Here is a 24,548-nt window from a genome sequence, read left to right as displayed (position 1 = left end):
ATAGGACCACATGCTAATGAAAATTCAGAGACCCTTGGAGGGTTGGGGGTAAGGTGAGGGCAGCATTTTATGCTGTTATCAGACACTGTTACCTGAGCGGGAGGGAGGGATCTAAGAAACTGAAGGGGCCGGAACAGACCTTAGGGTCTTAGACTCCACCATGGTGGTGGAGGGTATGGGGAGGAAGGAAAAGATGAGAACAGGCAACTCAGAGGGAAATTTTATACACTAATTTGCCAGTTTCACAACGTCACCTTGAAAACAAGTTATCATCCAAGTAAAGCCAGAGCCGAGTCCTGTTTCCCTGGTGCTAAAATATCCAGGTGATACAACATTGTAAATCAAATACTCCCAATAAAAAATGTTTTAATATATGAATAAATTTTAAAAATAAAATATCCTGGTGTGTGGCAAGAGCATGAGCTTCAGATCAGCCAGACCTGTGGGCAGATCCTGGTTCTGCCACTTCCTAGCTGTACGAAGGCTCAGTTTTGTAACTTTGAGTGGGGATGGTAGTGCTACTAATTTCATTGCACCGCTGGGAGGACGAGAAATGATGGATGTGCCCAGCCCGGTGCCTTGCACAGAGACGGGCTTCAATAGAGGCCAGTAGTAAGAGCTGGGGAAGGAGAGGGGGAGGAGGAGTGGGTAGTAGTGACAAGTAGTGACAGTGGGGGAGGGAAGAAGAAGGGGGACGTGATATGGTGTTGAATAGCCGTAGTGCTGCTGGTGGTAATTACGCCCCCACCCCCAGTAATTCTTGATTCTCCTCCACAGAACTCAGAGGACGTCCTGCCTCACCCAGTCTTTTGCAAAGGAGTCCCAGCAAAGGAGAGGTGCCTGACTAGGGAATCCTACATACCTACCAACGTCCAAAGGGCCAAAACTGGTAAGAACTGTTGAGAACCTATGATACAACTACAGTGAGTTAAATGGTGTCCCCCCAAAACTCATGTCCACCGTGAACCTCAGAATGTTACCTTATTTGGAAATAAAGTCTTTGCAATGTAATTGGTTAAAGATCAAGATGAGATCATACTGGATTAGGATGGGCCCTAAATCCAACGACTGGTGTCCTTAGAAGAAGGAAAGAGGATACACAGAGGGAAGAAGGCCATGTGAAGACAGATGCAGAGATTGGAGTGATGCCACCATAAGCCAAGGAACAACCGGAATCACCAGGAACTGAAAGAGCAAGGAAGGATCCCCTGTAGAAACTTCAGAGAGAGCACAGCCCTGCTGACAACTTGACTTGGGACTTCCGGCCTCTAGAACTGTGGGAGAGTAAATTCCTGTTGTTTTAAGCCACCCCAGTTTGTAGTACTTTGTTGCAGCAGCCTGAGGAAACTAATCCACCAATCATCTCAGTTTACAGAGGAAGAAACCAAGTCCTGAAGAGAAACCAAGGTCATCACTGTTCACCCGCAGAAAGGTAGCAGCTAAACGGGCTAGAACCCAGCCCTCAACCCCCATCCAGGGCTCTCCCCTTAGGGAATGCCCCAAGTCTTTGGCATATGATCTCACACCTAGGTTTGGGCCAGAGGAAGGCCTCTTTTGACAGGGCCACGTATCCCTGTGTGTGTATGTCCTCCCCAGAGAGCACTCAGTGAGTGGAACCCACTTTTCCCGATAATGACTTACTCCTCAGTTCTGGGTGAGAGCTCTGACTGGTACATCATCTTGAGACTGCCAAGTTTGCTTGTAGCTGTCATGAAAGAGGAAATGCCAGCAAGCCCCCTCCGCCTGCTGAGAAGTTAATCTCCAGAGACCTTGCTGACTGGACACATGGTGGGTACTTCATAATAAATGAAAAGTGAACTTAAATAACGTGATAAGTACCCGTTGCATCAGTGAGTGTTGCTGCATTAATATACCCAGGTGTCCCTTTAACAGGGCACAGAGTTTTCTGTTCTCAATGTGAATAATTGCTTCCATTGGTTGGGGAGCGTCCTAGGAACCAGGTACTGTGCTTTCTCCATCAGGCCCCGCCGGAAGCAGGTTGAACACTCATGTCACTTAATTTGAGGAGAGTTGAAGAAAGGGGCTATTTACAAAAGTGTGGGCAGGGTGTGGGGGAGAATGCAGCACCCCAGGGTGGGTGGTGTGCAGCCATCGCCACCCTGGGCTAAAGGGATAAGACGCGGGAGAGGCAAGAGCTGTGAGGACAGGAGCTGTGACGTGGGATCGAGGGCCACGCCTATGGGTGGCATCCAGCAGGGAAGGAGCCAGCTTCAGCCTCCTCATCCTGTACGGGATCCAGAGGGGCACAGGGAAGCTTGCCTCTCCTCTCAGGTGTCAGCTGGCTTATAATTATATCCGTTAATTTTCACAGTAACCCTGTGAGGTAAGTGCTATTGCTACCAGCCTGTTTCAGAGATGAGGAAACTCAAGTGAAAAAGAGAAACCATTTCTGATCATCGATGGGCCAGGATTTGAACCCAAATCTCTCTGACTCCACAGACTATAGAGTTCTGTTCTCGTGTATTAGGCCATAATTTGCCATGAAGTTAGCACCAGATAGATGCCGTAGATGTGAGTAACTTCAAGAACACAGATGATAGTCAAGTGTCGTGAAACAATTAAGAAGGAACAAATTTTTAGTATTTATTAAATTTTGTTTTTAATAGAATGTACTTAATTATAAGCTTATATAATTTACTCTTTAATAATGGCAGTGTTTAACAACTGACTTGCAAAGTTCCTGAAGACTTAACAATCATCTCTAGCAAGCCAGTATGGGCTATCTCCAGCACCCCTGAACAGCTGTATTTCTCTTCTGTGGCTTAAACAGTACTATCTCCCCAAATTAATTACTGTTTTGGGGAGAAGAGTATATTCATAATCTAGTAGCACTATTAGATCGTAGAACCCACATGCATGCAGCTCACACTGATGGAAATGTTGAGAAGAAATCCAAAGACAGGAATCCATATCCACTGGTGACCATAGACTACAGGACATGGAACTTCTCCTTCCTTGGTCCCTGCTGGTCCCTAGGATCTGAGGGGCCATGAGAAGGACTGGAGAGGAGAGGATGGCTGAGCAAATGGCTGAATGGGCAATACTCTAGAATGAATGTCCCAGGGCAGGGGTATCAGAAGGAGGGGCTGGAAAGGATGGATCCAGAGAGTTAGAAACTTCTAGTGGCGAGGGGGAGCTGGGTGGAGATGGGAAGACCTGGACCCTTGCTAAACTGTGGGAGAAGCTCAGGGTTTGGTGAACCAGGTCAAATGTCACTGGGACCTCCGCTTGTGATAGACTTTAAGTGCCTTTCCTTTAAAATTCAGGAGCAAGTCCAAATTAATAAGAAATAGGACTGTTCTTCTCCTATGTTATAATTCCAAAGTGGCCGCAACCTCTTCAGTAGAGAACTCAGCTTATGCCTTGTTCAGCCTGACGTGGCTGTTTTAGGAAGCCCAACAAGATGGGGTGGCAAAGGAACCCTCATGTATTCACTGGCCTCAGAGGAGAGGGACCTGTAGCCTCTCAAGCACCCAGTGACTCAGGGTTCCAGGAGGCAAACCCGCCAATACTATGGGAGGCCCTGAGAGGACCGGCAGATAACCCACCCTTCTGCTCACCCATGTAGATTCGAGGATGCTGCCTTCTGGAAGGAGTGGGGAGGGACCCCATGTCTGGGTGGCATCCCTGACCCCACCTTGCACATAATACTGTCACGGTTGCTTCAGTTGCCTGCTTCCTCCCCTAGATCCTATACTCTTGGAAGGGAGGAGAAGGTGCCATCCCTAGCACAGGATCTGGAGAGCAGGCGCTCAACAAATGTTTGGGAGTATGAATGAGATCCCAGAAGGAGCACCTTCAGTCTTCCCAGGAGAAGAAAGCTCCGAGCAGCTCGAGGCGGCAGTGAGCAAGTGAGGGACGCTGGCCCAGGAGCACCCAACAGGACGTGTAGTCGATGGACAAATGTCATGTTTGGCTCCAAACCAGCTTGAGGCACTGGGAGAAGACAGAGAAGGAGAAAATGGACCCTGGCCTTCAGGGACTTTCCCAAGGTAAGGAGCTGCACACACCTGAGAGGAGCAAACAAATCTGGACTTGAGGTGAGTTCATGGGCTCCTCTGTGACATGGGGTGACTCATCTAAGGTCTCGGCAGCAGGATGAGGATCCTGCCTGGGTTTCTTGCTCCTCAGCCAATGCCGGCTGCTCCCCTCTTTCCCAGACCCAGCAGTGGTGCTGAGGAGGGCTGGCAGGTCACCTCCAAAGGAGGAGACTTCAGACACATGAGGCTGTTCCAGGGCTTTCCAGGGGTACTGGAGATGCCTGGTGGAGAGAAAGGAGGAAAGAGGAGAGGAGGCATCCCTGGAGGTGGAAAAACACAAGTTAAACCTGGAAAAATGCATTGAGGTCTGGATGGTGCTGGGGGTTAGGTGGGAGGGAACGTGGGCCCAAGTTGGAAAGGTTTGGTAGTCCAGAGGCTGGAGTGCTAAGAATCTGGCACTTTCACAAATCAGTTTCTTCATGCATGTTGGCGTAGGAGGGAGTTAACATTCATTTGTGTCATTGTTTACTTAATGTGTATTAATCAACACCAAAACATCAGCCCCATGAGGGAATGTGGGGAATGTGCCTGGTTTTGCTCACCAGTGTACCCCCTCCACCTGGAGAAGTGCCAGGCACTTAGTAAGTGTTTACTGAATGAATGAATAGAAATTGGGCCAGGACTTAGTAAGTGTTCACTGAATCAGTGATCAGAAATTTTCAGTTTGTATGTTTGGTGTTAGATTCCAAGGCAGCTCAGGAGCCAGGGAGGTGCAGCCAGGAGGCTCCAAGCCTTGCAGCTCATCTTCTTCCAGTCTTTGATATGCAATGGGCTACTTGTAGCACCTCACTTGAAGTCCAAGCTCCTTAACTAAAAAAAATATATATATATATTGAGGTTGGCAACCAGTGGAGCAAGAGTCCCCTAAGGCCCTGGGTGCTCTGTCATTCTGGGCGTGGCCCAGTTGCATCACCCAGAGGGCTGTGCGTGAATGGGCCAGGTCCTGGTTCTCTAGGTCAATCTGTCTCCACCACTGGTTGTACCAGGACATTTGCCCATTTTCGAGGGCACCTTTCTCTAAGTTCAGGGCCTGATCACCAAAGAGGCACTTTCCTTTCCCATTACCTGAGGCCCCAGGAAAATGACACAGCAGAAGGCCCACTTCAGTCTCTGCAGGCCCAGTGTGCTCACCCCCTTGAGCGGGCAGATGCCCTGAGCTGCTGGAGAGTCACCCCGAGCCCTGCTAGCTCCCTCTAGCTCCCCAGATTTTCCAGACCTAGACTCAGAGCAGCCAAATCAGTTGAAAAGAAAAAATATATATATCCGCCCTCCACACCCAGACTCCGTACACTTGAGCTGGGGAAGTGCCAACAAAAATAACATGATGTCATCCCCCTACTGATCCTGTTAATCCCTTTTCTGCCGAATATTGAGTCTTGGTTTTTATTTAAAAGTGATTTTATTGTCAGAGGCTGGTTAAAAGCCTCTGAGAGCTGTGCCAGGAAAGCTGGTGGTGTCTTTGATGTGCAGAGCAGTGCAGGGCCCTCAGCCTCTGAGGCCTGACAAGGAAAGAAATGGGATTTGCAGAAGGCTGGGAAGCTGGAGGAATGCTGTTTCAGACAGTGTGCTTTACCAATGGCATCTGGTTTTGCATTTCACGGCCAATGCACCTCTGCAAGACAGCCTCTGAGAGAATTTCTCAGACTCTACAGGGCCTGTGAGGACCACCACAGTCCCACTCCCTCTGGACCACCGCCTTCCCTGCCCCCGTCATCACTAGGGAACACTTTCCCCTCTGTAGAGGTGCCCTGCTCCCACTCACACCCTCATCACCAAGTCTCCAAATCCCAACCTATTCTAGAAAGGCTGCCTTCAAGAGGTGAGGTGGACTTGGGCCAAGAGACATGGGTTTGAGGCTCGGCTTTGGACAAATCTAGAAAAGGCACTTCACCTCTTTGAGCCTTAGTACCTCATACATAAGACAGAAGTATGAATCCCTACCCTACATCGTATGTGACCACCCAAATGTCCAAAGACAATCATGTGTCTTTGGAAGCTCTACAAACATCAGAGCCCTGTACTAAGGCCAGACACTTTTGCAAGGAGGGTAAAGGGCAGAGGAGGCCAAGAGGTGCAAGGGAGTTGGAGGTGTGTTCAAGGGAGTGAGTCCAATGAAGGACCATGGAATCTGAGACAGAAAGAAAGGGAAGTGAAGCCACTGATGGATAGTGGGGAAGAACTGGGCCCAGGAGGCATGGGTTCAGCATGAGATCAAAGAATTGTTACAGGGGGGCTTGAGGAAGTATGCTGGAAGGACAGGCAATGATGACCAGAGAGCGAGACACTTGGGTTTGGAATTTGGGAGGTTATGCCCTTTTGGTGATGGGAAAAGAATGGGTAGCTAAGGTACAAAAGTGTTCCTGGCAATGAGGTCAAAATTGGAATCCTGGAAAAGTTATCCTCATGCATGATTTAGGGCCCAGGAATCAGGAAGGAGTTGGGGTGGAAAGGACTCCAGGAGCCCAGGAGTCAAGGTGGTCAGTGAGCGAGTGGTTGACCAGAAGGCCCAGGGAAGCATCAGGGACGGGGTTGGGGGGATGAATGGTGCGAGTCTGAAGGAGCAGGGGTTTTACAAGATGAAGGGGTGTATAGGTGTGGCCTGGGGAGCCAGGAGGATTGCAGACTTACCCTCCGACCCTGAGGAGAGCATGTGAAAATGGCAACCCCGGCCTGAGAGGACAGCAGGCAGAGAGAAAGGAGTGTCCCAGGAGAAGGGTGAGGATACAGAGGAGTTTGTGGTCATGGAGAGGAGGGGATGAGGGGGATGGGGGAGGCGGGGCAGGCCAGCTGAGCAAATGAACAGAGCAGTGTGGGGATGGAGTCTGGGAGCCAAAGGGTACCTGAAGAGGCCTTGGCTCCTAGCTGATCATGAGGAGAATGGGTTTGGATAGGATGATGTCACCCATGTGGTCTCTAGGAGTGGGGTGAGGACTTGGAGCTGAAGCCTTCACACAATGGCTTTGCCACAGAGTGGGTTTGGGCAGGTAGGGTTCAAGCCGGCAGTCATCTGATGGCTGCTGCCATGGACCTCAAGCATGAATGGTGGGTCTTCAGACAGCTGTTCACACAGGGCTTGTGAGGAGAGATGGTGACCCCACAGGCTGGGGCAGGGGGGCTGGTTAGATCAGGGACCAGATGAGGTCTGAGACCCACTCCATCTCTGCCACCCTGTGATGACATAATTCACAGTTGTCCCAAGGACTGGCCCCAGCTCTCAGCATGAGGCTGCTCTGGTTGCTTGGTTCCTGATTTCAGCTGTAACAGGTTTGCAAGTGCCTTGACCACCAGATGCTGAGGAAGGAAACAGACACCTCCAGTCTACCCCAGAGGCCTGAGTGCAGCTGCCCAAAGCCAGCCCCAGAGGGCGTCAAGAGTCTGAACTGATGGAGGAGGAGGGAGGGTACTACAGAAGCCCTTTGTTCTCAGGGCTAAGAACAGATTGTGGAATCAGAGACCTCAAAGCCAGAGGTGATGTTGCTACTTCTGCTGCTAATAATGGCAGCAAACATTTACTGAGCACCTTCTATGTGGTGAGCATAATACACAGCCCAGCTCATTTATTCCTCACATCAACCTTAGGAGGGAGGTGGTATTCTCATCCTCACTTTTACAGAGGAGGAAATTGAAGTCCACAGAGATGAAGGAACTGGCTAAGTGGTAGGGATTGGCCCCCTATGCCACACTGACCCAAGTTCAAAAGCCTTTCTTATCTGTGGTTAAGAAAACTACCGGTCCAGGGCTTCCCTGGTGGCACAGCGGTTGAGAGTCCGCCTGCCGATGCAGGGGACACGAGTTCGTGCCCCGGTCCGGGAAGATCCCACATGCCGTGGAGCGGCTGGGCCTGTGAGCCATGGCCGCTGAGCCTGCGCGTCCGGAGCCTGTGCTCCGCAACGGGAGAGGTCACAACAGTGAGAGGCCCGCGTACCGCAAAAAAAAAACAAACAGAAAACTACCGGTCCACTAGGGGACATAACTCATTCAGGACCTATTGGAGGCCAGGGGCAGAGCCAGCACTGACGCCCAGGTCCTGACTGCCAGCCCACAGTTTTCTCCATCCCACCATGCAGAGACCAGTAAGAGCATCCATCTCATTCTCTGTATACAGGACACTTTCTACCACCCATGAGCGCCCTTATTTGGGATGAGATGTGTGGTATCCAGCCTCCAAAAGGGCCCATATGACTCTTACCTCTAGGTGTTCACGCTGTGTGTAGTCCTTCCTCGCCAATAGGTAGCCAAGAGGACAAAAATAACTTTGTGCTTTCTCTTGGGGAAGTCAGCACCACATTGTAGCAACACTCAAGCAACCTGTGGAGAGGCCCACATGGGGTGGGACTGAAGCCATGTGTCAACAACCAGTACTGACTCAGCAGCCATGATAGAAATGGGGAAACACCGTAGAACAGCTTCCACAGCTCAAAGAAGGCACGGGAGAAAACAGCTCCTGCTAGAGCAGAGCGTCTCCGAGTGTGCCTTTCCATCTAGTGTGTCTCTAGTAGCCTCAAGGCTATCTGGGGGCCCAGGCCAAAAGTCTGGATGGCCTGGGACCACACTGCAAGGACCACAACAGGACTTGAAGTAACATGCCCATCTTGGATGCTCTAGGGTCTCAGGGCAGGCCACAAAGAGTTCCATTTGCAAAGCACTGCAGATGGGACTGGAGGTATCTCTCAGTCATGCTCTGGATTAGTTCCTGGAGGACGTGTAGCAAGTTCTTCACTGGAAGAATCTATTCAACACCACAGGTAGGGCCACCCTTGAGAATTCTAAAGAGCAATTATTATTGAGAGATGGGGAAGTTCAAGTTCCAAAGACCTGTCATCAGGTGGTAGTAACTTTGCCTCTTCAAGAAACCCTGAAAGGGATTTATATAAGGAGGAAGCACAGCACGTGTCCATCATTGCTGCCATTGTTATATAAGAGCAGTTATCATTTATTATATCACCATTATCATTTGCTATATAAGAACAGTCATTAAGCACCTACTATGTGTCAGGCACAATGCTATGTGCTAATCCTCATAGCAGTCTTGCAAGCTAAATGTTTCCTCATTTTAAGAGTGAAGGAACTCAAGTTGAGAGATGTTAAATAACTTGTTGAAAGTTAATTTGTTGCATTAAAGTGGCAGGGCTGGAATTCAAACCTAGATCTGTCTGACTCTGAGGTCTATGTTCTACTCTGTCAACTGTTACTACAATAACAGCAGAGTTGTAGTGACTTTGGCACCAAATGACCTTCCTCTGAGTATAACGTCTGGAGATGCAGGACCAGCCAGGATTCCCAGTTGCAAGTAACAGAAACTGAATAGCTAATTTAAATAGCAAAGGGATTTGGGAGAGACATAGGGTAAATCAAAGACTGACAGGCTGAAAAACCGGACAGGAACCTGCCCCTACCAAGACTCACACAATGGGAAATTCTTCTAGGAAGGTATTCAGATGCTGGGAATCCCAAACAGAAAGACATATGTTTACTGCAGACTCTTAGGAATGTCAGAGCATCAAGGATGGTAGTATTAGAACCCCAATAATGAAAACTTATGGTCAAATGTAGCTGAAAACCACAGCCATTGGTACCTTGATGCCCTCAATATTGAGGGCCTGGAAAAACAAGTCACCTATACAGATTTGAGCAAACAAGTGATGAGTCTCTTCCATTTGCCCCTCCTCACACAACCACCAAACTTAAGTGGGCAAGCTTTTGTAGTGGCAGCTGTCAGTATGACGCTAATCTCAGAACCCACTCATTCTACCCAGCCTCCAATATGGTTCCCAGCGATCCTTACCTCCTGGTATACTTGCTCTTGTATGGTCCCTTTCCCATTGAATCAGGGCTGACCTAGGTGGACAATAGAATGCAAAGGATATGGCAATGTGTGACTTCCAGAGCAGGTCACAGAGGCATTACAGCTCCTTCCTTGGTCTTCTCGATAGGTAGCTATTGGGGAAGCCAGTTACCATGTTGTGAGGACATTCAAGCAGCCTTGTGGAGAGGGACCAACTTGCCAGCCATGTGAGTGAGCCATTGAGTCTGGGGGTAATTTGCTATAAAACAATAATTGGAGATGAGAAAAAAGGGAGGTACTATGTGTGAAAGCAGTAACCACTGGAGCAGTGCCTGGCACACAGTTCTTCCAGGGGCTAAAAGAGATTTTCCAGCAGATGTGGCCATTTACTCAGTAACATACCTAACAGCTGCCCAGACTGTCAGTAAACCTGGAGCTCCCTTACATATTCTTCATGTGTAGTTTTGTTTGCAAGAGATGATAAATATCTTGGCCTCCTGCAGCAAGGGTAAGGCAATAGTGGGGCCCAGGGTAAGGCAGTTCATAAACAGCCTCTCCTCTATGGGAAGTGTCCTTCTGGCCCTCTGAGCCTGTCTGGCCACAGACCTTCCTGTATTGTGTTTTTCCTTTGTATAAACCTGGGATTAGAACACTACAGCCCATGAATCACTCACCTGTTTTTCTAAGTAAAGCTGTATTAGAACCCAGCCATGCCCATTCATTTGTATATTGTCTAATGCTGTTTTTGTGCTACAGGGGCAGAATTGAGTAGTTGTAACAGAGGTATTGTGTATGGCTTGTGAAGTCTAAAATACTGACTGTCTGGCCTTCTAAGGAAAAATTTGCTAACTCCTGGTAGAAATGGTCAAAGCATTGCTGGCTAGCACAGCTGAGAGCCAAAGAGGCAGCCTGGGTTGTCTAGTCTCTGTTCCCAGCTCTGCAGAGGACAGAGGGGCACCGTGGCTTCTCTCTTTCTCTCTCTCACGATGAAGGACTTTCCAAGCGGATGGGGAGTAGAAAATGTCAGGGGGAATCTCACCAATCCTGACACATGAGCCCAATAGATGTCTACCCTCCTGCATTAGTTATCTATTGCTGTGTAGCAAATTACCCCAAAACTTGGTGTCTTAAAACAGTAAACAATCCTTATCTCTCACAGTTTCTGTGGGTGAGGAATCTACAGGTGGCTTAGGCTGGTGGTTCTGGTTTGGGTCTTTGATGACGTCAAGTTGTTGGCTGGGGCTGCTGTCACCTGAAGGCTTGACTGGGGCTGGAAGATGTGATTTCAAGGTGGCTCCTTCACATGGCTGCCAAGTCACTGTTGGGTGTTGACAGGTGGCTTCCACCCCAGCAGGAACTCTCTTCTTTGAGCTGCCCCATGGTGTTTTGCCTTTTCTAAGTGTTGTCCCTGAGCCTAGGGGTTCATGAGAAGTGATCTGCAAACCTCATCCCAGGCTGCTCGAAGAATGACACACTCAAACTAGTCTGGGTAAGACGCTGACTCCCCTCCATCTCCTCCCCCAAATCCTGGCAACTGTGGGGGTGGCACCTATGCTGATTGTGTGGGCCCTGCAGATAGATGGGTAACTGCAAGGCCAAGGAGTCAGCTTAACGTGGAAGGAAACCTTACTTGCTCTGAGACTCCCTCGTTGATCACCCCAGTCAACTCTGTGGCCCTTCCCCTGCCCTCCAAAACAGTAATTTGACACTTAGGATGCATATTTGTTATATTAACAGCTGAATAGCAGCCATATTTATTTTTGGCTGCATTGGGTCTTCGCTGCTGCACGCGGGCTTTCTCGTTGCGGTGAGCGGGCTTCTCATTGCAGTGGCTTCTTGTTGTGGAGCACGGGCTCTAGGCGCACGGGCTTCAGTAGTTGTGGCTCACGGGCTCTAGAGCGCAAGTTCAGTAGTTGTGGCGCACGGGCTTAGTTGCTCCTCAGCATGTGGGATCTTCCTGGACCAGGGCTCAAACCTGTGTCCCTTGCATTAGCAGGTGGATTCTTAACCACTGCGTCACCAGGGAAGCCCTCATAATACTTTTAATTTATTTGCAGGCCTATCCATAACATACCAGAGGCATCAGACTAATTCTTTATGTTGACCACAGATAGACGTTGGAAGCTAGAATCATTTTATTTATTTTTCAGCCTGCACATTTTATTTCAGGTATCAAACTTTTATTTTCATAGAAATATTTTTAAAGATTTAATTGCATTTTCAAGGGATTAAATAGCAGTTTTACCTTAGTAATGTTGATTTTCAAAGTTGATAGGAATTTGTTATAATTTATATATTATCTTTCATTTCAGTAGATTGTTTTGCATATTTATTTGCATAAATATTCAGTTACGTAAAAACATTGGATGGGTTCACTCCCCACTCCAGCCACACTCACTTTTCTCCCCACAACCCTTCTTGAGCTGGAAAACAGTGGGTTGTCCAAGTGTGGAGCCTCGTCCTCAGCACCTGGCTCAGCAGGAAGCATGTAAAAGGCTCCCTGACTGGGGCAGGAGGGGCCTCACTTACAAGCTATTTCAGCTGCTGCTGTGTATACTGTTCAGTTCCTCACTTTGTCTTGCTTTGACCTTGGCCTTCTGACTCTTCACCCGGCTTCCTGATTACCTTGACTGATAGTTTTAGCACTGTCCTCCTGAACCAGGTCTTTGTCAACTTTGCTTTGATTATCACCATCCCTGCTTCCTCCCCAACAAGTATCCCCTCACATCCATTGGCCTGGTGTAACACAGTTCACTAATACAAATATATGCTTTAAAACTGCTCTTTTCTCCTCAAGAATACACAGAGAATGACCTACTTCATCACTCATTTCATGTAAGTTATTGTACAAACAGCCCTGATCCTGACCTCACTAGGTCCCTTTCAGAGTAACTCATAAATCATTAAGCCTAGAAAGGAGAGATAGGCCAGTTCATCACAGTCTTTTTACAGTTGGGGAAACTGAGACACATGGAGAGGAAATGACTTGCACATGATCACGCAACAAGAAAACTGAGACTAGAGCCAGCTCTCAAGGCTCCAAGGCCAGTATCTCTTCTCTTGGTCCACACCACCTAGTTGGATAATTGTGCATTCCAGCAGCAACCCACCCTGATAAATCTCTCCATGACATCCTGAAGAACAGTTATTTGTGAATTGTGGGCCAGAAATTTGATGCCGAGTGTGCAAAGGAACAGCAAGAGGGGCTATTTCATCAATGACAAAATGGCCCTCTCCAAAACTGAGTTGCAGGGATTCTGCCACCCTGAGAGTCTTCATGCCTTTCTGGAGACTAAACATTTTCACAGTTCCTTTAGCCCAAGGGTTATTTTCTTGTTGGAAAAATGGAAAATCCCCCTTACAGATGGTAAGAAAAATAACTTCAGCTGGACTAATCTAGAGACAAAGGTTCTTCTGAAACTGAAGGAGGATAGAGTAGTCAGGGGAAGAAAATATTTACTTTATATAAATACTGAATGTTTCTTCTGGGTTTCTTTTTATTTGGTAATGCCTAAGAACTCCTAAATGGCTCGTTAGAGAGAGGCTGGGTTGCATTGCTGATAGGAAGAGCTGGGCAGTCATGAGCCTGCAGGAGAAGCCCAAGCTCACTGGGGTCCCCTGCCTGGCCACAGCTGTTAGCAACTGCAGCCCACAGACCCTGGGCTGAGAATGGGATGTTTCTTCTGGGGGGAACCTCCACCCACCCAGATGAGCCCCTCCCTAGAGATGGAATTATCAGCAGCTCGAGACACTATTTATTACTTATCTTCAAAATGTACTTCTTCCTAATGAATTACTTACTGCTTTTGGCATTGAAATTTCTCTTGTTACAATTTGTTTCTTGATAATCAGAATAATTTATGTCCCTTTCAGTGATTTCATAGTTCATTTTAATCTGAATATTCTCAGTTATTTTGCTAAAGAAAAATGAGTTTCTATAAGGAAAAACCTCAGTTAGTATCTACATTTAAAATATTCCACCTAGGAGACAAACCTGAAAAGAAAAAATGTAACTGTTGGAAACACTGAGAATGTCAGCAACTTCAGGTATCATGGAAGAGAGACTTCTCCCATGAGATTAAGGAAACCAGCTGGACTTGACACCTATTCTGAGAACCCACTGATGTTTTCACAAATGCTTGCAGCTGCATTATCATGAGTGACTGTAAATGTTGTTAAACATCAGGTTACCGTCTTCTGGAATTGTTTCAGTTTGTTGCATGAAGTCACAGATAAGTGGTTCTTACTTGCCAAAATGTTTGGAATTGCCCTGGAAGGGCCAATGCAAGTAAAGAGCCTTAAGTGTCACTAGCTTTGCAGTAAATCCACCCAGTAAACCATAAAACGGCACTGGCTCAGCCTCCCAAGGGTCGTTTCACCTGTACTTCAAAAAACCCACCTCATAGCCAATGAGATGGACAAAGCCCAGTGAACTGGGGTTACAACATGATCCTGTGGTATGACTAGACCAGGGAGAAAGGGCATCAGATTCAGGCTGTGTGACTTTAGGTGATGCTTTACATATCTGAAGTAAAATAGTATTAATAACACTACATATGAATACTTCTATAAATAGGATTCATAATATTAGCCTGATCTGTCTCACAGAGGTGATAATCAAATTGTATAAGATCTGGAAAAGTACTTTATAAACTACAGAGTACTTCCTGAAAGTAATGTATACTGTTCACTCAATCATGCATTCACTCAGTGTTTATTGAGTACTTACTATATGCTAGGCACTGTTCCAGCATTGGAGATAAAACCTTAAATATTATCTTATTAATAGATAAAAATCTTCCTGGCCCCTAAGCTGAATTGTTCTTTGGCATGGTGGTCAGTCTCCAAGATGGTCCCCAATGATCCTCAACTCCTATTATCTGTTTCCTTATGTTGCCCCTACCACATTGAATCTGACCTGTGTGACCAACCGAATATGGTAGAAGTTACATCTGTGGCTTCCAAGGTTAGGTCATAAAAGACATTGCTGCTCCATCCTTGGTCTCTTGGATTACTTGCTCTGGAGGAAGCCAGCCACCATGTCATGGGGACACTTACGAAGCCATATAAAGGCTTGTGGGGAGAACTATGGTGTTCTCAGCACTCAGCACCAAATTGCATCCAATACTTTGGAAATAAGTCCTTCAGCACCAGACGAGCCTTCAGATAACTGCAGTCCAGCTGACATCTTGCCTACAGCCTCATGAGACGCCCCAAGCCATAGTTGCCCAGCTAAACTACTTCTTAATACCTGACCCATAGAAACTGTGAGAGATTATTTTTTCTTATTTTAAGCCACTAAATTTTGAGGTAATTTGTTATGCAGCAATAGATACCTAATACACTTGATCAAATAATTCTTCCAAAAGGGTAAATGAAGATAACTTCACATTTGGTCTCATATCACTACAAGCTGAAGTTTGTTGCCTCTCAATTGTCATTTGGCTGAGGGACGTTGCTCCTACAGCACCAATCATGTAGATGGTGTCCCATAAATAAGTACTTGTTGGCTGTTGGATTAATGATTTTAGAACCACTGAGAATAACAGTGGCTTAGAGGGCAGGGAATAGGTCACACAAGGTTGGCCAAGACACAGAGAGACCCACCAAGGCAAGGCAGGTGGTGGAGGGTGGTCTCAGCAATAGGTGATCCTAGAAGTCCAGAGAGATGGGCTGGCCTAGGGGAAGTTTGGGGGAACCAGTGGACATCCCCATGCTAGTCAGGCAGATCCAGGCTAGAAGGTCTGTGTTGGAGGGAGGGAAGTATTAGGTATAATTTGAGGGAATGACAGAGGACAGGTACTGGGATTCAAGGGCAAGACTTCAGACTAAGACATGGCTGCAAGATGGAGCAGGAGGGACAAGGTAAAGAAACCCAGGCTTCCCTGGTGGCGCAGTGGTTGAGAGTCCGCCTGCCGATGCAGGGGACACGGGTTCGTGCCCCGGTCTGGGAAGATCCCATATGCCGCGGAGCGGCTGGGCCCGTGAGCCATGGCCGCTGAGCCTGTGCGTCTGGAGACTGTGCTCCACAGCGGGAGAGGCCACAACAGTGAGAGACCCGCGTACCGCAAAAAAAATAAATAAATAAATAAGATAAACCCAGTCTTGGAGGCTCAGGGAATCAAGGTAGAAATGGTGAGTGAATCAGAAGCCCACACCTGGAGCTCAGGCTAGGTGGTGCTGAGGAGTGGAGCAAGGCCATCGAAGGACCAGCTGCCAAGTTGACTCAGCACATGTCTACAGAACTGCAGCTCCAGATCCTGCCATTCCCCCTGTCTGAGGTCTTGCTTGATCCAGGAGCCCAAAACGGAGTACAGTGTGCAGAGGAGACAGTTAAAGAGGCCCCTGTCTGGTAAAGTAGAGGGAGGAATGGGCAGAAATCAGATCCATCTGCAATTTGGGAGAGGGATCTAACTGGTATGAACTGTTAAAATCTCTTTCCTCAAAGTAGAGAGAGGCAAGGAGACATAAACAAAACCATGAGTTGAAATGTTTGCTTATTTCAACCTCTGATCCTTCATCAAAACTGTTCTTTTGTTATTGTTACTGGTTGGTGGCCAAGTGGACTCTTGCGGTTTCTCTGTGCTTCCTTCTCCCTGGCCACTCTGGGACTGAAGGCCGAGTAGATAGATGGATTCAGACAGTCAGAGAATAGAGTCAAAGCAGCAGGATGGTTAAGAAAAGCAGACAGGCATGAAGATGACGTCTACAGATTCTCAAGGGACTCTGGGGTGAATGTTTAGGATCAACACTCTCCTCTAGTGAACCAGCCACTGGGTGTCAAGGGTGCCTTAGAACATGATTTCCTTCACAGAATGTCCTGACTCTTCAGCCCAGTCTCTTTTCCCAACTCCACCCTCACCTTTGTGCTTCCTCTCCTCTTCCACCTCAGCTATCTTTTGGATTTGGCACCTGTTATGGTCCCCTTGGTTTTTTTGACCTCCCCCCGCACTATGCTTCTTCATCCTCAACTTAGCAAAGCATCCTTGAGCTGCTTCCCTGTGTAACACTCCACTCAACCAGAAGTTAGACCTTCTTAGCCAGGCACCCGTCCCACTGGTAGAGAGCCCACCACACTCACCTCAAAGTTTTCTGGTTCCTAAGTCTGAATTTACCCTGATTTTCCATGGGGGCCTTTTACACAGTCCTTCCATGTCAAAATCTCAAGGGAAGCTGTCTTTCCTTAACCATACCTTCACAGTTTTTTCCCTCTTGTGGCCTGTGGGCTTCGGGGCAATAGCCAATGTCCCCAAAACAGATGACAATGAAAATTCAATGATGACACCAGCTTGTGAGACTCCAATGAGGAGTCAAGGCAAGAAACTCATTGACAAGAGAAGTACTTAGCCCAGGAGCTCTGGGCTAATCAAATGGAAACAAAACACAGAGTAACCAAAATAAAGCCCTCACTTCCCAAAATATCTTTGCCTTCTAAAGCTTGATACTCTAACCACAAAAAGAATAACACAATGTGAAATGACATGCTCCAATCCAAACTCCCTCCTACCACTCTAGAGACTGCTTGTGGTTTTGCAGCACCTCTTTTTCAAATTTATCAGACACAAATTTTCCGGGCATTATTCCCGAAAGTAAACTTTCCCCTACAAAAAATCACCCAAATATTAGGTAGATTGGCCCTGAGTTCTTTATGTCAACCTTTGCACTCTCTTTCCCACTCTTAATACACAATGTTCAGGTCCCAAGAGAGTTTTTCTATAGCAATTTCTCTACACAATGTTCATTGCTGTTAACTGGCATAAGTCTTTGTGCCTTGTTTGAGCTGTAAGAATTGTCATTACTGGAAGTGTTTCTGAACTAAATCAAATTGGGCTCCGATTCCTCACAAACCAAGCTCAGTGTAAAGTCCCATTTTGGTCATTTTTTGGTGGCTCCTATGCCCTCTCCCTGGGGCTTTCGTGACCCATGAGGAAGTCCTCTAGTTGTGGTCACTGTTGGGGTCCCTGGTCCAAGCTTGTGGGGTCCATTCAAAGGTGGGCTGCTCTACAAACATATCCATGATCGCCATGCCAAGCTCAGGCATGGGACAGAAGCCAGAGTTCCATAAGTATGGTGTTTGGACCAAGGTCCTTAAGCATCCAAACAACCATCCCACCCTGGGTCCTGCCACCCTCAGAAATGAAGGTCTCAGACTTCCCTGGTGGTGCAGTTGTTAAGAATCTGCCTGCCAACGCAGGGGACACAGGTTCGAGCCCTGGTCTGGGAAGATCCCACATGCCGCGGAGCAGCTAAGCCCATGCGCCACAACTACTGAGCCTGCGCTCTAGAGCCCACGAGCCACAACTACTGAAGCCCGAGTGCCACAACTACTGAAGCCCATACACCTAGAGCCCGTGCTCCGCAACAAGAGAAGCCACCGCAGTGAGAAGCCTGCTCACCTCAACGAAAAGCAGCCTCTGCTCGCCACAACTAAAGCCTGCGAGCAGCAACAAAGACCCAACGCAGCCAAAACCAAATAAATAAATAAATAAATAATTTTTTAAAAAGAAAGAAATGAAGGCCTCCCATCCTCTCCCTGCCCCAAGCCCCAAGCCCCTGTCCCCTTCTCCTCTAGGACAACCAAGCCTTCCTCTTAGCTGGATCTTCCAAAACAGCCCAAATGCTTTTCCTCTTGCTCCTGGAGTCACACACACACACAGTGAAGCAGTTCATTATCAACCCTCCACCCCATCCCCATCCCCCAGGGGAAGATGTGCAGGGCTCAGCGACAGGAAGCCTGGCTGTCCTACCCAGTGAGGCTCAAGGGAGAATTAACTCTATTCTGCTGATGAGCCCACAGCATCAAGACCCTCATTTTTCACAACTTGATCGATAATTGGTAATCACCTTTCCATGTTCTTGATTCTAAAATAACCTACACCTTTAGAGCAGAAGGTCCACGGAATAGAACTCGCACAACAGGGTCTCAATGCAGCTTGGTGTGCGAGTATCGAAGGATTGTGTGAAACCCGCCTTGCTTCTTGCAGCTCCCTGAGATCTGGCTCAGTACGATTTGAGGAACTAAGGTAAGACTTCCAAAAACTACACTAAACATTTGTCTATTTTGTTTGTTGAAACAATTTGTTGCATGTTTGTTTGGCACTGTCAAAGATGAAAAGAAATAGATGACGTGGCCCCTACTCCTGAAGACTTTTATTCTCTAGTTGAAAAGGCATGCACCCATGAGAAGGGTTAATAACAGTATAAAATAACAGTGAAAGTAATGTCCCAAGACACATCAGTACATCTCACTGGATTCCTGCAGCAACCCTGAGTGGTAGGTATTATGATCTCCCATTTTGTAGATGAGGAATCTGAGGCTCAGTGAAGAGATGCTGTCTTCCCACAAGCTATGCCTCTGGAGGTGGAAACCTACATGGGACCAGAAGAAGCCACGTTTAGCTGTTACCTCTCGCTAGCTTGCTCCCTCCCCTCCTTGACCTGCAAACTTCCCACACACACCCGCAATCTTACTCTACCTTACAGGGCAACTGACTCTGTAACAGTCTATAAAAGTTTTATTGTTCTTGCTTTTAGAAAGTTGCTGAATCTCCCCAGCACTTGTAAATAATATGGCACTCCAACTGCCGCCCCCACCTTGTCCCTAACCATAGGCACCCAATGAAGCCAAGGAAACTCAGGGGATTCTGAGGTCACAGGCTCTACCTGTGGGTTGTTGACCCACCATCCCATCTGCCCCAACCTGTCAGAGATAATTACCATGGCCCAGGTGAGAGGCACCCTGGTATTCCAGTCTCATCCCCCACTCTGCTCACCAGTCTCCCCAGTACATCAAAAGACTTCCCACTATTTCCTGAACACTCCTCCCCAGGCTTTGGCTCATGTAGGGCTCTCCTGGAGTGTTCTTCCCTGCAATTATGCTTGTCTAATACTGCCCACCTACTCTTAAGAACTAGGTCAAAATATTGCCTCCTCCTTCAATCTTTCCTCAATTTCTTCCATCTGTATATGAGCTCAGCCGTCTCAGTAACGCCACAGAATTTCACCTGGATCATCTAAAGGCATTCTTCTCCATCTGCTTCTTATTACAGTTATTTGCGGATTTGCCTTGAGGGATGGGAGTCAGTGTTCTGAGTCTGTGTCCAACCTTCTCCACTTATGACTTGTGCAAAATTGGGAAACTGAGCCATAAGCAACTCATCTGTAAAATGGGGTTTCTTTTATTTTTTTTTGGCTGTGTTGGGTCTTCATTGCTGCGTGCGGGCTTCTCGTTGCGGTGGCTTCTCTGTGGAGCACGGGCTCTAGGTGTGCGGGCTTCAGTAGTTGTGGCATGTGGGCTCAGCAGTTGTGGCTCATGGGCTCTAGAGCGCAGGCTCAGTAGTTGTGGCGCACAGGCTTAGTTGCTCCGTGGCATGTGGGATCTTTCCAGACCAGGGCTTGAACCCATGTCCCCTGCATTGGCAGGAGGATTCTTAACCACGGCGCCACCAGGGAAACCCCTAAAATGGGGTTTCTTGAGGATGCAGTGAGATAATAAGGAGGAAAGCACTTTATAAATGATATTGGGCTTTGCTTGTGTTATATACTTCATTACTCTCTGCCTCAGTTTGCACATCCATAAAAATGGGAGTAATAGCGTCTCTCTCTTGGATTTGCAGCAAGGATTAAATGGGCTCGTGTATGTAAAGCAAACTTTAGCACAGTTCCGTGCCTCTGTCTCCGCCCCCCACCATGATACAAGCAGAGTTGGGACCGTACATCCAGCTTTATGCTCTTTACTCTGACCATGAGGTTATGCAGGATCCAGGGTGCCGTTGCAAACGCTCCTGCACGTGGGTGACGTCTGGAATCTGGGCAGGAACTCCAGTGCTCTGCAATAATAATTATCATCATAAACAGTTGGCGGCCCCTGCATCCAGGAAATTCATTTTTCAGGGCCAGGTCTGTGCTGTGATGGACACCCCTCCTCGGGGAGAGACTGAAGAGCATGGGAGTCTATAAAACCACAGCTGATTCTCAGAGCTAGATGAAAGAGCCACCATGCCGAGTAGCTGGACACTGAGGGGCAGTCAGAAATGCCCCTCAAAGGGCAGTTTGGGGAGCGTTGATCCTAGTCTTCCCTGAGCCATGTCATCTAATTGCTTCAGTTCAACTTGGGTGCAGGGGGTGACTAAGTCCATTTAGACGTTGGGTCCAAGGATCTGCATCTGAGAAGAAAAAGAAATCATAGACTATCAGAGCTGGAAGGGGCCACTGTGGACCACAGTCCCTCCTGAGAACCTCAAGCCGTGCCCCTCCCCCTTCCTCAGGAGCTCTCCCTCTTTTCAGGGGTGGATCCACAACCTTTTAGCATCATGTGTCCCTAACCCTCCAGCCACAGTCGACATGACCAAGCATGGACCCAGCCAGGCCAGTCAGATACTCTCTCCTGGAATTCTGGAATCGGAAATCTGATACACTGGTCAGTTTCTGTTGGGATCTTTACCCAGGAAGACTCACTTTCCTGGATAGCATACAGAGTGGAAGCCAGACTAGAGAGAAGAATATGGGAAACTTGGACCTCATTCCAGAGAGAAACAGCTCAAGGAGGTGACCCATTTGAAGAAGATGGCAAAAAACACCCACCAAGATACCAAACTTCTTTTGCCTCCTTGCTTTAGTTAATTAACAATTAACAGTGCCTTGCACATAACAGCCACTGAAAAGTTTATTGGATGCTTGAATGAATAATCAAAAACAGGTGGAGCCTAATCATAATATAAATCTGAGGGAGAAACAAATAGGCACTGAGCTGCTCAAAATTAGGGACCAGATTTATATAAAGTTCAAAAACAGGGTAGTGGTTACCCTTAGGGAGATAATATGTGGAAGGTGGAAAAAAGGACTTCTGGAATGTTCTGATTCCCAATATAGGCGCTGCTGAGTCTGTGAAAATTGGGTTGAAGCATATGTATATGATATATGTACATCTCTGTATGTATGTCAATAAGAAGTTTAAAAATAAAACAGAACAGGATTAGGTCTTGACTTGCCCCCAGAGCCCACCTGATATGGTTCTGGTAGGGGTTCAAGGTCCCGCCTCCCCAGCATTTTCATGCAAGAGATATCTGGTTAAATAACCAAAGTGGCCTGGAAGAGAACAGGAATCTGAGGGCCAAGTCACAGAAGAGCAACCTCGTTCTGAGAAGAGTTTGGGGTAGAGAAAAGAGCTCATTGCCTAGAAGACAACCCCAAATGGTGTGATAATAATGTGTTTGGGCTAATGTTTTAGACACAGACCCACAAAGACGCATATGTGTACATGTTCACATGCCTTGGACCTTTTGATAAATTTGTAATAATTATAGGAGTAATTTTATTGAAACTTTCTACATGACAGGCACTGTGGTTTACATTCATTAATCAGCTCAATTATCACAACAACCTGATGAAGTGGGTACTATTATTTATCCTCATTTTTCAGTTGAAGAAACTGATGCACAGAGAGGTTTAGTGACTTGGCTAATGTCACACAGCTAATAAATGACAAAATCAGGTTGGGCTAATTCCAAAGCCTATGTTTTTCAAATAATACTTTGCAACTCCGTAAAAAATGTACAAATAGAAGTGTGTACCCTTGATTCCTCTGTGTGAAATACAAGAAATGTCCTCTTTCATTCATCAGTGGTTTATACTTATGACATATCTGGTAGAAAGACAAGTGAGCTTGTTTGTTTTGAGGAGTAAACAGGACTTGCTGATCATTTTCCCACACATGACTGTTGAACGGGAAGCAACAGACACAGTGGTTCTCTTATGAAACTTAATCCTCCTAAAAATTTTATGCGGTGGGTATTCTTGTCTGTAGTTTGCAGAAGGAGAAACTGAGGCTAGGAGAGATTAAAGGGCCTTCATCCCTATTCAGGTTCTAGCCTAGGTGATGCCAAAGCCCAAGAAGGCATTTTTACCCCCAAACAAGGCAGTCTGTCTCCCAGTGTTGAGTTCTGAAATGCGATCCATTTGGCTGTTGGGTTGAACAAGAGAGCTCGTATGTGGCCTGGACTTGCCCCGGCTCAGGTGTGCTCATTGAGTTGTGACTTCTTGGGGCTTCTGTTTGTCTCTGGCAATTCCAGGGCTCCCAGGCCGAGCAGCTCAGCAAGTACCAAGAAGCAATCACATTGAGTCCACAGGAATCCAGAGAGCAAGCATCAGCATTTGTGCCTTGGAGGAATTTGGCTGATGACTGAGAAGTCACAGGCCATGCCAGCTTCCTCAGAGGACAGAAGGACATGAGTCATGGCCCCCCCACCAACCACACACCTGGGGGAAGCACATCATTTGCAGCCATGTGTTCACCATCCTTGTGCAGACGGCAAGGCTGATGGAGAGTGAGCAGAGGTGAAAACAGGCTAGAGTGATCTTTGTCTTCTCTTTTAGCTGGGAAAATGCTGACTGCCGGCTTTCCTGTTAATGATGTGTAAGTACAAATTATTGCGACTGCACTTTTTTTAATGCACCCGTGCAACATTTGTTCACTCAGTAAACATGTGTTAGCTAGTGGGAAGCAGCAGCATAGCACAGGGAGATCAGCTCGGTGCTTTGCGACGACCTAGAGGGGTGGGAGGGAGGCTCAAGAGGGAGGGGATTTGGGGATATATGTATGCATATGGCTGATTCACTTTGTTGTACAACAGAAACTAACACAGCATTGTGAGGCAATTATACTCCAATAAAAATGTATAAAAAATAAATAAAAATTTAAAAAGATAAACGTGTTGTGGGTCTGCTGTCATCAAGCATTTGCAGTAGTGATATAGTCTAGTGGTTAAGAAGGTAAACTCTGGCGCCTGTCTGAATTGGGTTCAAGTCCTACCCTTGTTCAACCTAGTCTAGTAAGAGTCTGCTGCTATTACTACTTGTGCTATTATTACTTAGGTCTCAGTGGAAGTCCTAAGCTGGGTGCTAGGGGAAGAGGGATAGTACTCAAGGAGTGTTCCCGCTAGAAGAGGCATTAAGACAAGCACACAAATAGCCTGTGATTGTGAAATAGGATACATGCAGAATATGGCAAGGAACCTAACAGGTAATTCAGAGTTATAAGCCCTGTTCCTTTCATATTGTTCCTTTGGAGGGTCTCATGCCAGAGTCCTTTATTAAAGGAGCCTCTGAGCATTCATTGATTTTTTAATTGTTATTATAAAAATAAAACATGTTCAGGGCTTCCCTGGTGGCGCAGTGGTTGAGAGTCCGCCTGCCGATGCAGGGGACGCGGGTTCGTGCCCCTGTCTGGGAGGATCCCACATGCCGCGGAGCGGTTGGGCCTGTGGGCCATGGCTGCTGAGCCTGCGCATCCGGAGCCTGTGCTCCCCAACGGGAGAGGCCACAACAGTGAGGGGCCCGCGTACCGCATGCATGCATGCATGCATGCATAAATAAATAAATAAAAACATGTTCATTTTTGAAACTTTGAAAAGTACAGAAAGCATTTCAGAAATTTCTTATAATTCCATCATCTAAGAAACCATAGTCAATATTTTGCTACATATCCTTTTATTTGCATTTTTTCCAGAAGTATTTTTGAGCTCTACTTTTGGAGCCTCTATTCCCTTAGACTTGGTAGCACATTCTTTTGACTTTGCCTCACGAGGCAAATCTTTATCCTTTGAAGGTAGGTTGGTGTTTTGGAACATTCTTAAGTTGCCAGGAACCAGGTTTGGCAAATTTGGTTAGTGATCGAGCTGAAGGCATGTTGCTTTCGGTCCAAA

At 47.2% G+C, this 24,548-nt stretch overlaps 1 long non-coding RNA gene across 4 annotated transcripts in view; it reads left to right on the top strand.

Annotated features, from left to right (window-relative positions):
* LOC132487544 (uncharacterized) overlaps positions 1-23,359 on the top strand; it is a 139,447-nt gene extending 116,088 nt beyond the window's left edge. For 3 of the 4 annotated variants that reach the window (XR_009531651.1, XR_009531653.1, XR_009531654.1), the window contains one exon: positions 778-1,786. This is a non-coding gene — a long non-coding RNA (uncharacterized LOC132487544). Of the gene's footprint in view, positions 1-777; positions 1,787-3,709; positions 4,014-22,916 lie in introns of those variants that run through there. The other variant, XR_009531652.1, reaches the window with a different exon arrangement.
* Positions 23,360-24,548: the final 1,189 nt, after the last annotated feature.

Source organism: Mesoplodon densirostris, chromosome 4, assembly GCF_025265405.1.
Source record: "Mesoplodon densirostris isolate mMesDen1 chromosome 4, mMesDen1 primary haplotype, whole genome shotgun sequence".
In the NCBI taxonomy this organism is placed as follows: Eukaryota; Metazoa; Chordata; class Mammalia; order Artiodactyla; family Ziphiidae; genus Mesoplodon; species Mesoplodon densirostris.
The sequence above is the reverse complement of the archived record's forward strand: the minus strand, read 5'-3'. Positions and strand labels throughout refer to the sequence as shown.